This window comes from Neofelis nebulosa, chromosome 13 (assembly GCF_028018385.1).
Source record: "Neofelis nebulosa isolate mNeoNeb1 chromosome 13, mNeoNeb1.pri, whole genome shotgun sequence".
NCBI classification, from domain to species: domain Eukaryota; kingdom Metazoa; phylum Chordata; class Mammalia; order Carnivora; family Felidae; genus Neofelis; species Neofelis nebulosa.
Genome location: NC_080794.1, coordinates 73,345,911 through 73,358,725, shown reverse-complemented (window position 1 = coordinate 73,358,725; position 12,815 = coordinate 73,345,911). Strand labels below are relative to the sequence as shown.

General features: G+C 40.6%; 1 long non-coding RNA gene across 4 annotated transcripts in view; it reads right to left on the bottom strand.

Moving 5' to 3' along the window:
- Positions 1–10,256, bottom strand: part of LOC131493371 (uncharacterized) — a 75,456-nt gene extending 65,200 nt beyond the window's left edge. Inside the window, exons 1-2 of one of the 4 annotated variants that reach the window (XR_009252601.1) lie at positions 10,123–10,256; positions 8,723–8,886 (exon numbers count right to left, since the gene is read on the bottom strand). This is a non-coding gene — a long non-coding RNA (uncharacterized LOC131493371). The remainder of the gene's footprint in view (positions 1–8,722; positions 8,887–10,122) is intronic. The other 3 variants (XR_009252600.1, XR_009252603.1, XR_009252602.1) reach the window with 3 other exon arrangements.
- Between the last annotated feature and the right edge of the window lie 2,559 nt (positions 10,257–12,815).

The window sequence follows — 12,815 nt, the reverse complement described above, 5'->3', positions numbered from 1 at the left end:
ATTACTTACCTATGATATGGTTGTGCACATTCCAAGAATTCAAAACGACACACACACTGCTGTCATTAACAAGTGGATTTGTCAGGGCTGCTGGATTCAAGGTCAAGAACAAAAGTGAATATACATGTGCGTGTATATTTTGAGAGAGAGACAGAGTGCAAGTAGGGAGGGGCAGAGAGAGAGGGAGACACAGAATCCCAAGCAGGCTCCAGGCTCTGAGCTGTTAGCACAGAGCCCAAGGCAGGGCTCAAATCTACAAACTGCAAGACCATGATGAACCGCGAGATCATGACCTGAGCTGAAGTCAGACACCCAACCGACTGAGCCACACAGGTGCCCCAAGAAAACAATCTTGAAATAGAGCAAAGTCGGAAGACTTCCATTCCCAAGTATTCCATACTATTATAAAGCTACGGAAATTAGGACAGTGTCATATTGGTGCAAGGACAGAACAGAATAGAAAGTCCAGAACCAGATCCATATATATATGGTCACCTGACTTAAGATCAAAACATCATTGCAGGGGCGCCTGGGTGGCGCAGTCGGTTAAGCGTCCGACTTCAGCCAGGTCACGATCTCGCGGTCCGTGAGTTCGAGCCCCGCGTCAGGCTCTGGGCTGATGGCTCGGAGCCTGGAGCCTGTTTCCGATTCTGTGTCTCCCTCTCTCTCTGCCCCTCCCCCGTTCATGCTCTGTCTCTCTCTGTCCCAAAAATAAATAAAAAAAAAACGTTGAAAAAAAATTAAAAAAAAAAAAAAAAAAACATCATTGCATTTATACATACTATGATTTCATTTATAAAAATTGCAAGAGTGGGAAAAACTAATTATTGATGACAGAAGTCAGAATAGTGGTTACTCCTTGGGAGAGAGGTAGGACTAGAAAGGGGCGTGAGGGAATCATCTGCATGCTAACATAGATAATGCTAACATACTATGTCTCATCTGGATTATGGCTACACAGGTCTATTTGTATTTAAAATCTTGCAAGCTATATGCTTAATATTTGTGCACTTATTGTGTGTGTTGTACTACAATAAAAAAAATTAAGAATATAAGCTAGATCCTTACTCCATTTTTTGATGTTTGACTGCTGATAGCTTTTAAGTCTCACCGCTTTATCTTCCCCTTCTGCCCCACATGCCCTATACCTGGGAAAGCTGATAAGAAAGATGGGTGCTCCCTACTTTGGCCCTGATAGGAGGTTCAAATCACCCAAGCCCCTGCCCACGCATGGAGGTCCTTATCTCATCCCCATCCCCAAACCACCATAAGAAACCCCAGCCAATCTCCTTTCCTGGTTCTCTAAAGGAGAACCCACTTTTGGACCTACTTGAGAGCTTTCCTGCTGTTCCCAGAAAGTCTCTTTATGTGAATAATGAAATTTTCATAACCTCTTGATTCACATATGGCATTATCAGTCTCAATAACCAAATTTTGACTTGAAAGTCAAAAGTCCTCCTTCCACAATAACCACAACAGAAGGGAAATGATTTTGCTTTGGTTTTGTCTTTGGTTTGCACTGCACCCTCAGCTACTACACCAATGCCTTGCGCATAGCTCTTTTGCAACAAATCTGTGTTGGATAAATTCTCGTTTGGTAACTGCAAGGATAGATGGTAGAACTGCAAGGGTAGAAGGATAGACAGGATGATGTCATCAGAAATCTCAAGGTATATCTCTAAACCAAAAAACTAGATTCTCAAATCAGGGGTGTTCCATAGGAGGCATCAACTACAGTAGAACTCCACCCATGGTAAAATAAATCGACTTAGAGTTATGAAAAAAGAGGCCAGCTGGTAAATGAATAAAAACGGCACAAGTTCTGGGGTAAAATATGTCAGGAATTTCACTTCTCATTACATGAAACAGCAGGCAAGTAGGTCTCTGTGGAAATACTCCACCCTTCGGTGAGCACAGTGTGGCTCTTGCTTAAAAAAAAAAAAAAAAGGAAAAAAATAAAAACAAAAAAAAAATCCAAAAATGCTGCTTCTCTGTAATCATTCTCATTGCCTTATCCATGGGATGTTTTGTTCAGAGTCAGCTTAGTGATGCTTTATAAAGAAGGACCGGAATCCAAGAATATCTCTGATTGGAAATAACTTGTCAGAAACAGGGGAGGGCTCCTCTGAGCTCCCCAGTGAAGCACAAGTAGTCTAGAGTCAAGCTTCTCTGGAGAACATTCTTTGGCGGGTTCCAGGATTCAGCAACACAGCCTTCCCTGGGTTCCACTGCATTTTCTTACCTAGGAATGGAGCCCCAATGTAAGTAACCCTTTGTCTTAGAAAAGTTTAGCCTTCCCCTAGGGGTCAGGTGGCTTCTCTGTAATTTCAAATGTATGTCTGATATGCTGGTGTTGGACATCAGGGAACATCCATCCAAAGCCCATAGGGCCTGGCTAGCTGTGAGGAGAGAAGGAGGTCCAGGTCTTATCAACTGATTTCATGTCTGGGTCTTTGTCTTTCTGCGGAAGAAGTAAAGTCTGTGCCTATGAAATGAAAATGCTCCACCTTGCTGGGAGGTGGTCTTAGGATGTCTCCCAAATGAGGTCCATAATGATAGCTCACAAGTGGTGTTATTTGACCAGTTATTTGGCTGGGTGTATAAGTATGGGCCCTTTTTCACAGGTAAGACATTAGGGTCAGAATTTGTAGAACTGTAAGAGGGAAGGAGTTCTCCTGCTTTGTCTCTTGGTCTCCATCTCAAGCTGAGAGAAAAAGCAGAAAGAACTACTTGAGAACGGTGGGGGAGATCATCAAGGACGAAGGCCACACAGAGGCTCCCAAAATACAAGTCATTCTCCTTGTAGCTTCCAATTTTTACCATTTTATGTTTCAGGGTGGGATGAAAATCTACAGATGCTGTCCTTGGATGTGACTAAGACGCAGGATTTGGGGGAGGGCAATATGCAAATAAGGCTACACCAAAATTTTGCTTTCTAAAAATAAATAAAACAAAAGCATTTCCAAGGATCCTGTCAGTTAATAGCCACTAATGAAAGCTCATTTTCTAATTATTTGGAGACGATATAGATAGATAGATAGACAGATAGATAGATAGATAGATACACACACACATGTATATTCACTTTTGTTCTTGACCTTGAATCCAGCAGCCCTGACAAATCCACTTGTTAATGACAGCAGTGTGTATGTCGTTTTGAATTCTTGGAATGTGCACAACCATATCATAGGTAAGTAATGGCAATATTTCTTCTGACTTTCTAATCTCTGTGTCTCTATCTTTCCTGCTTCATATCATTGCCAGGAACCTCCCGTGCCACGTCAAGAGATATGGTGATGGTGGACACCTTTTTCTTGTTCCTGACCTCCAGGAGAGATACTTTCATATTTCACTACTGAGTGTAGAGCTGGCTATAGATATTTTGTACATATCCTTTAACAGATGAATGAACTTTCTTTCTACTTCTAATTTGCTACAAGCTTTTTCCTTAATCCTGAACAGGTGTTGAATTTTATCAAGGGCCAGGCTACTTGTAGTGCCAGGACTCTTTGAAAGGGATTGAAATTATCTGAACTACTGTTTTATTCATTAACTCTTAACTATTCCACCAGCAAATGAGGGCTGTATCTTAATTTTGCTAGCATTTGCTAAGCACTTGGCTACTGTAGTCACTGTGTTAAATTTTCTATACGCTTTACCTTCACTACACCTCACAACCATCCAATGAAGTTGGAACAGAGGCACAGAGAGGTTAAGTGACCCAACAAATAAAGTGTGAAGCTGAGATCTGAACACAGAATCCACCCTCTTGACCATTATTCATTCTACCTCTGTGGGTACAATGGAATATTATTGATACAATATTGGGATTGAGTTGGAAAGGTAGGAAAATTCAACCCATAATTACCTAAACATGAACAATTTCATTTTGTGTCTCATTTCAGCATCTCACATAACCCTCCTTGGGCCCATTTCCCTTGCCTAGAAGAAAGATCAATATTGTGGTTGACCTGTGGAAACAGGTGAAGACGACCTGAGACCTCAGCCCAAAAGTATGCCCTGACAGATTGGCAGTGTCTAAGGGTGCGAGTTGAAATGCAGGTAGCATACTAGCCAAGAATGTGCCATCCTTGATCTAATCTAATCTCCATCCTCTCCATCTAATCTCCTTGTTGTACAATGAACTGCCTAAGGCCGCATGCCAAACCCCACCAGACCTCAGGTCTTCTTGATTCTAATTTTGCCACTTTTTCTATAAAGTCCTGCGGCCTTCTTCTTGTGAAGCAACATCCTAACCCCTTTCCCTATTTAACACTATTGCTGTGAATAGCCAAAATGATAATGCTCATGAAATGTCACTGAAATCCATAAAGCCTGATTTTCTAGCAGGGGGTTATAAAGATAAGCAGCTATATCAAGCCATTCCTTACTTGCGAGTTTCATCTTTTGGAAAGATTCATTTTGAAGGGAATTATATAGAACATTTCTTCCAGTAGAGCTTGCTAGGCCTTCATCACCATAAAGACCTTTGTTAATTATTCTTACTGGGGCACCACTTAAGAGTCACGCGAACACTTAAGTGCCCACTTAGCAATGGCTGTCTAGTGGCCAAAAGTAGTTAATGCAGCTACCCAAGGTGCCTAAAATTACCCCCAGGAAGCAGTTTTAACACTAGGAAAATCACCCTCACTCATGTAACTATCTAGCAATTTGAGGAAAGAAATCCATCAACTCTTCAGGGTACCATGATCATTTTTATAATTTACCATTTGGGGCAGCAGCTAGCACTTGAATGCACCAAAAATGAGCCTAATTTTGTTTTGTGCCCCATCTCTCACTGCATCATCTATTACAAATCCAATTTGGCAAAAAGCATCATCTTAATGCAAGCATTACTAAGAAAAGAACAGACGGACACAAAGAAGAGAGAGACAGATGTACCTTTGGATGGAAGTTAGGTGTGGAACTTCACGCTACCAAAAATAAACAGTAATTTTGATACCGAAATTAGTCATGTAGACGGGCATCCAAGGAATAGTCAAGGAACTCAAAACTTCCACAGATGTTGGAGAAATTGCTCACATAGAACTCTCTTCCTTCACACACGTAGCTTGAATTTGTTATAAATATTAAAGGACTTTTATCTGGTGTTCTGTTTTACTAGCTGAGAAGGTCAACAGTTGACAACAAAAGTCTTACTTTTTTTTTTCAAGACGGACTTTGACACCTCAGAGGTCAGTTTTGTGCCTGACACAAGGTCTTCTACACAGTAGATGTTCAGTAATTATTTTGTATTGTGTAACATAAATTAACATTGACTCTATGTTTAGCACACTAAGTGCTCAGCACACTATCAAAGAACTTCCCCACAACAGTGCCTATTGCACATGAGGTTAGAAAGATTTCTAACCTAAATCTAAAGCCTTCGTCTTACAGGGAGTAGAATGAGGTAACTCAGCCCAGATCACACCGCTGGTAAGCGATGAAGCCAGGACTCCAAGTCAGCCTCTCTAGTTCCTAGACATCCTAAGCACTATATTGTATTTTATGAGTATGATAAAATCAGACATTCTAGTCATCAAATATTTGGAGAAGATTGCATATGAATTGTGCTCAATCGTGAGATATGACGGCCCGATGTAACGTGGCTAGTGTACAATGTGTTTTAGCTTTGACCTTTGAAGCCAGCTTTACAAAGGATTACACTGCTCTTGAAATGTCATTTCTGATCAGTAATTTAGGTGTCATATGAGGGCTTGTGCCTCTCACAACCCTCTGCCCTTTTGGATTGTTTGCTATTCAATTTACAAACTGGAAAACAGATCAGTGAAGGGAGGGGAGGGTGAAATAGAAGAGAACATTGGATATAGAGGTTTGGCAAGTAGCTTGGCTACATATACCTACCCCACAACCACCAAATCATGTCCTGCTCTATTATATTGAGGGGAAAAAAAGCTCTAAATCATCTTTCTCTGGGAAGCTTCTTCATCATTAACATGAAGACAACAAGGAGAAATTCTTAAGGAGTCTTCTTTTTGAAAATTTGTTCCCTGGGCAACATTCATTCATCTCCCCCTCTTTGATCTATCTGCAAATCCTTGGTGCAGTCTGCTTCCTGCATCAGAACTCAGCGCAAGCATATCATCCTATCACGGACATTAAAGCCCCGCTGAAAAATAACAGTGGAGATAAGAGAAAGTTTCCTTGATTCTTGTTCTAGGTTTTGGGTCCCTCATCACAGAACTATTCAGGCTTTGCCAAAATAAATAATGAAAAAAAAAAAAAAAAAAAAAAAAAAAGCATTAGCCTGGCCCAAGAAAGTTGTCTTTGGAATGAGAGAAGAGTTTTCTCTGTGCACTGTGCTCTCCTCTGTTTCAGTGTCTGCTCACCTTGTACTGTAACCATGTGATCTGGTAAGATCAAGCTGGAAAGAACTCAGCACAGCATGGTCGTTTGGGTGGCCAGCACTACTAATTCATACCAAGGCAAGGGGTTTCCCTCCGCTTCATCGAAGATCAGTACACTAGTTTAGTATGAGGACAGTTTTCCTATCATTGGGGGGAAACCATCTATTTCTCAATCATGCTCAGATTGGGTCAACCAATGAATATGTTTACCAGAGACTGGGAAAGATACAAGTTGGCAATTACTCAGCAGCCAATTCGTGAGAACAAAACGTTTATATCCTCCAAATTAATAGGCATCAGGGAGGTTTGGCCCAACATCAGAACTAGGAATCAAGGACCTCATGATCAACACAATACCAGGGACACCTGACCCAAGATGCTTTAAGAAGAGTCCATCAGGATTAACACTACCATGTTCTCCAAATGCTATTGGGTTGTACGAACTGACAACTCTGTTGGAGACCGTGTAAGAGCTGGCTTTGTCTCCAGAGAATTTTGACATGGCCTTTGTCCAAGAATAGTAGAAAAAAATACCTTGTATACTTGGATTCGCAACCCTCAAAGTGCCACCACTGGTCAAGCTAAAACAGATTACAGCAGATATCTCAGGAGTCACTCCTGAAGTTCTTAGGCCATCTGCTACCAAGCTGGCTGCTGCTGGCCAACAGAGGCTTCAACAATGTGGCTAAAAATAAATACAACTTAAAGGTAATAACAAATATTTATCCAATCAGGTGATATTGAGCCTCACACTTACAACACGTTCCCCCCAAATTACCCAGGCTTCAAAGATTCACAAATACTCCTTCCAAAATCAAGTGCTATTTCAGTTCCAGCCAAGACCAATCTTATGGCGGCATGCCCAATCATCACCACCACCTTTGAGAAGCAGTTCCCTTTCTCCAACCATTCTGTGGTCAAGCCTGGGGTTTGGTCACTAAGGCCCATGAATGCTTGGGCAGGACGCTCAAACATTTGGCACAGCTCATAGGAACCCCAGCAGTGTAATACAAGGGAGCGGCCACCAGTGTGTAGGAATTCTTCAACTTAATACAAGTAAGCAAAAGAGTTTGAAAAAAGTATCACTCTCAGGTGAACTGAAGCATCTCTTATAGGGGACACCCATGGTTCATACAATCAAACAAAAATGACACAATGTTTCAGACAGAGATGGATGCTCATTATATAAACCCCATGAAATTCATTGTTGGAATCATTCCATTTACAGGAGGTCAGGGCTCCCTCTCAAGTTCTTCTGAACAATCTGAATGGTCCCTGCCTTTGGTCTTAAAGCATTTAGATCTTCAAGCATTCATGTAGTTTCCCCAGAATTGAGGGAAATCAGCACATATGACTTGGAATTTTTCCAAGTTCACCTTTTTGTTTTCTTTCTTTTTTTTTCTTTGCATATTATCTACACAGATATAAAGAAAAGGATTGGAAGCTTCTTCGTGCCTCAGCGCTGACACTTGGCCTTTCTGCCTTACTTCTTGCTCTACTAAACCATTTCCAAGCAAAATTTCCACCTTTCAAGCCTTAGCCGGAAATCAGCAACCAAACGTCTTTGGGGGATATCAAATGCTGGGGTTTGGCAAAAACCTTTGCACGTCTGGTCAATTTGTTTTGTGTTGGAAGGACATTTAATCGATATCTGTCTTATTTGCTTACACATGTATCATCCAAAAGTCATTTTGAAAGAACCATTTCCCTCCCCAGAAACTTTTATACATCTGTTGCTGGATATATAAGAGATATTATAAATTTTCTTGAATCCAGAGAATGACCATTCAAATCCTCCACACATCAAAAGCTTCAGGAAACGCAAGATTTAGGACTGCTCTAAACATATAACATTGAACAAATTTTCCCATTGCTCCTAAGTGCGTAAATGACCCCATCTCTTTATTTTTATAGAGAACAAAAGGCAGCTATTAGACAAAAGTGATGGTATTGACCAATGCCTAACCAACCAGTTTCCCAAATTTCTTAAATATAAAACTTTGCATCTTCCCTCACATCCCCAAGAAAGGACCAGTTCATATTATAAATAGACAGAAATAATCCCATTTTATTCCCCAAGGAAATCATATTTTCAAAACTCTACAATTTTGGCACAACATTCAGGCCCCATCTTAATCTACAAATATATTCCTGTCACGAGAAACCTACTTAAACTTTGTGTTTCAAATGAGAAGTATGAAAACTTAGAGCAATAAAGAACCTTACAGATCATTCCATTTGCCTTTCTTTCTGTTTCTTTTAAGTCGGTGTCTAGAAATATATTAAGATTTCTCATAAAATAACAACTAGTATTCACTAACAAATTAAACCCAATGCACTGTATGAGCACTTACCTCCGTTATCCTATCTAGCCTTCACAATCGCCTTACGAAACATATCCAATTATCACTTCCATTTGACACAGAAGAAAACCCAGGGAATCATACTGCTTATAAGTGACAACAACGGGATTCAAATCTTCTCTGTCTGACACCACGGCCAGGTTCTTTACACCAGTCTGCCTCCAAGGAAAACAGTAACATAAACATATTTCAAAAACTTCAGAAAATAGGACATAAACAACGCATTAATCCACCCTAACACAACATGTTGGAACATTTGGTTATTTTCTTCTATGAAGCTCTCTCCTTACCTGTATAATATTATTGTCTTTATTACTTAAAAATGATTTTTATGAATATTTCCCTGTTTTCTTTTTTAATATAGTTTATTGTCAAGTCAACTAACATACAGTATATACAGTGTCTCTTGGTTTTGGGGGTGGGTTCCTGTGATTCTTCGCTTACATACAATGACACCCAGTGCTCATCCCAACAAGCGCCCTCCTCAATGCCCATCACCCATTCTCCCCTGAATATTTTCCTTTTTTCAACTAACATTATATCAAATATTTTCCATGTTACTATAGAAACTTCATGACAGCTTTTTTATTGGCTGCATAACATTTCACTGGGTAGACAACCATAATTCATTTAACTATTATCCATTTGATTTAGCAGTTAGGTTGTTTCAATGTTTCACTCAATATTAAAAATTTCACCAAACATCTTCCGTACATATATTCACTCTTAGAACATGCTTACAATTGATTCTCAGAAACAAAATCACTGTGTCAAGAAAGGAAATCTGTTAATAGCTCTTACTAACCCACTATATTCCTTTCCAAAAATTTATACCATTATCTGAGACTGCCTTTTTTATCACATCCACATTAGCATTAGACATTATCTTTTATGTTTGCGGTGTTTTAACAAGCAAAAATGAAAATGGCTATTCAGTGGTGTGTACAATTGCATTTCTATGATCACTAATGAGATCCAAGGTCTTCCATGTTTAGGGGCCTGGGTGGCTCAGTCAGTTGAGTACCCTACTCTTGATTTCAGCTCAGGTCATGTTCTCAGGGTCATGGGATCGAGCCCTGCATTGGACCCTGGGCACTAGGTGCAGAGCCTGCTTGGGAGTCTCTCTTTCCCTCTCTCTGCTCGTCCCCTGCTCATTCTCAATCTCTCTCTCTCTCTCTCTCTCTCTCTCTCTGTCTCCCACAAAAAAAAGGTTTTCCATGTTTAAATTATTAGATGAATTTTGATAACTCTCATTTATCAGATGAGGAAAGAGAGACTCAACATAAATGACACAACTGGCATTAAACTTGGTCACAGGATCATTTTTTTCCAGTCAATATTTGTTAGTTAAATAAATAAATGAAAGAGGAAATGAAGAAAAGAATGAGTACCTCATTCCAAGTTCCTGTCACCAAGCACACTGCTTTCCTTACACGGCTCTTGTTCTCTTCAATTCTAAATGATTTTCTTTCCAAGCCTGCCACAATCGAGTAAGAATATTATGAGTTATCTGCCCCCTTCAGTGGAGCAGTACCTCTGACATCATAAACAGAGTATTGGAACGACCTAAACAGGCCAGACTCAGCCTGGTTCTTACTCTCCCTGTATTGAGCGGGACTCTGCACCAGGCACCTGCCACATTTTCCTTGACTATGAAAAATGAGCAAAAAATCATTTCTCAAATCTTTGCTGTTTCCAACTGATTAGGGTTATGAAATCGCCACATTGGGCATCAAAATAGATCATAATTACCCCTATACTCTAATGACACAAAGTCATGCCACCGAATAGTAAGACACAAAACATGATTTGAAGCCCCAGCACCTTTTCTCCCAGACCGACGTGGTGAATTGGAATGCTTCCCACCAATCACTCATAAAAAGGAGAGAGACTTAGCCAATCAGTGCCCAGTGACACTGCTTCCTGTGACTTCACATAGTCAGTGGATGGATTAATTCCTTTGTGTCTGAAAGGAAAGAATGTGACCTAACAGAATACAGACCTGGGTCAGATGGACTTGGATTTGAACCCAACCGCTGTACCTTCCCAGTGGGAAACCCTGGGAAAGTTACCACCCAACCGAGGCTTAGTTCAGGCTCAAATATCTGAACATGTTCCATAAAGGTCACCAGTGGTTGTTATCTTCACTATTAATTAGTAAACCAGAAGATATTCCTTAGAACCACATCAGGGAGAGTGACAAACGGACTATTTAGAGATGACTTGGTTGCGCCCTCACCGAACAAACTCTTTCAGCCCATTACAAGTGGCTTGCTTCCTCCTTTCAGGGAACTCAGCCTTTGGCAGATGCTAAAGCACGGCTTTGGGGCATAATTTTCTGGGGCTGAGGTAGCTGCTCTCTCTCATACAACAAATACTTCTTGATGCTAAAGGAAATTTAATCTTTTGGTACTTAAACTGAGCCCTGAGTCCTGGACCCAATCTTGGCTCATTATCTCAGACTCCACCTGGCTCTTTGAACTGTTACTACCCTCAACCTTCCACTTAGGCTCCAGAACGTGGTTGCAGGTGTTTTCAAAGGAAACTGCTACAAGCTGATTCTGGAAACCCTCAGCATAATTAAACACCAGAGATTCACTGAGAACCAGAGGAGCTCCAGGTCACAAATTGCCACAGTGACTGTTTACATGATATTTCACAGAATATTCATTTCTATTCCACAGAGGCAGAAGTATCTCTTTGTTAGCAAACATGCCTGCCTTCATCGCTTGGCCAAATTATTTCTTTGGATAATTGGGAGACAGAGAACTAGAGAGAAGAAACTTGGAGGTGCTTGCTGATTAATGATTAGCTACAGAGAACAGAAGGTCTTCTACTCAGTGGCAGAGGGCAGAGGAGGATAATAGCAAGAAAAGTCCTCTTCGGTCTCACTGAATAATAGATGCAAAGGCTGCAAAGGGACTCGGTTGCCAGGGTTTTGTTGTCATTGTTTGGGTCTGGTCTAATTTGGTGTAGATTGATAGAGCTTGGTTTTGGCTTTTTATTTGCTTTATTTTTGCCTACATGTAAGGACAGTGTCTGCTTCAATTAGTTCTCCCGCCTGCCTTTCTCTTAACATAGATGGAGCACCAGCATTTGGGGCCCTGGGTCAGGAACTTGCCTAGGTTTATTCTCAATTGTTTCTTTCCCAAACGTGTTCAGCACAATAATGTCTACTTCGCAAAGTAGTGCTGAGGTTAAAGTAACTCGCTGAAGGAGACAGAAATAGAAGAACCAGAGTCAGGATTCATATGTAGAGTCTTCTTTCAACCTCCAGCAGGTGGATGCTCACATAAGAATAGGAAAGAAACAAGAACGCTGTTCCAAACTTCATATATCCAAGTCATAGGACTTTTATATCTACTCAGATATAAAGCCTGTACCCAGACTGGATGAGAGGGAGAAAATTCCCCAGAAGTCCAAAAGATGAGGGGTGAGTAACCCATTGTTGTGTCCTTTACAGTGGTCAGCACCGAGTCTAGGCACATGTTTCGTGTGTCAGAGCAGATTCATTGGCAATACTTGCCTGAAACCCTGTCTTGAGAAGGATTCTGGAGCCTCTGAATGGCTCAATGGAGAAGAGTTTTGTAATCATTTATTGATGGCTGCTATGGGAAACAGGCTAAGGGGGAGAGACCAAAACCAAGCACGTCATATATTTGCCACCTAAAGGTATCAAAGCTGTTATGCTCGAAAAAGACCTTGAGATGTCCACTTATAAGATAAATAATTTCTTATGTATTCAGGGATATAATTTACAGTATGGTGACTACAGTGAACAATACCGTGTTACATATGTGAAAGTTACAGTACACCTGAAACACATATAATGCAGTATGTCAATTATATCTCAATAAAACTGGAAAAATAAATTAAATTAAAAAGAAAAGGCCCTTAGGTACTATTAGGAATAGTGAGAAAGGTAATTACCTCCTTCATCTATTCATAAAGGCAACTCTTCTGCTAAACGCTGTTCCCACTCCCCAACACACAGTTCATGGGCCTCATGTCTTAGATCAGTCTCCCGCTCTCTGGCTTTTCAGCAAGTTTTTCAGGAATTTTACTCAGGGCAAGTCCTTCCTCC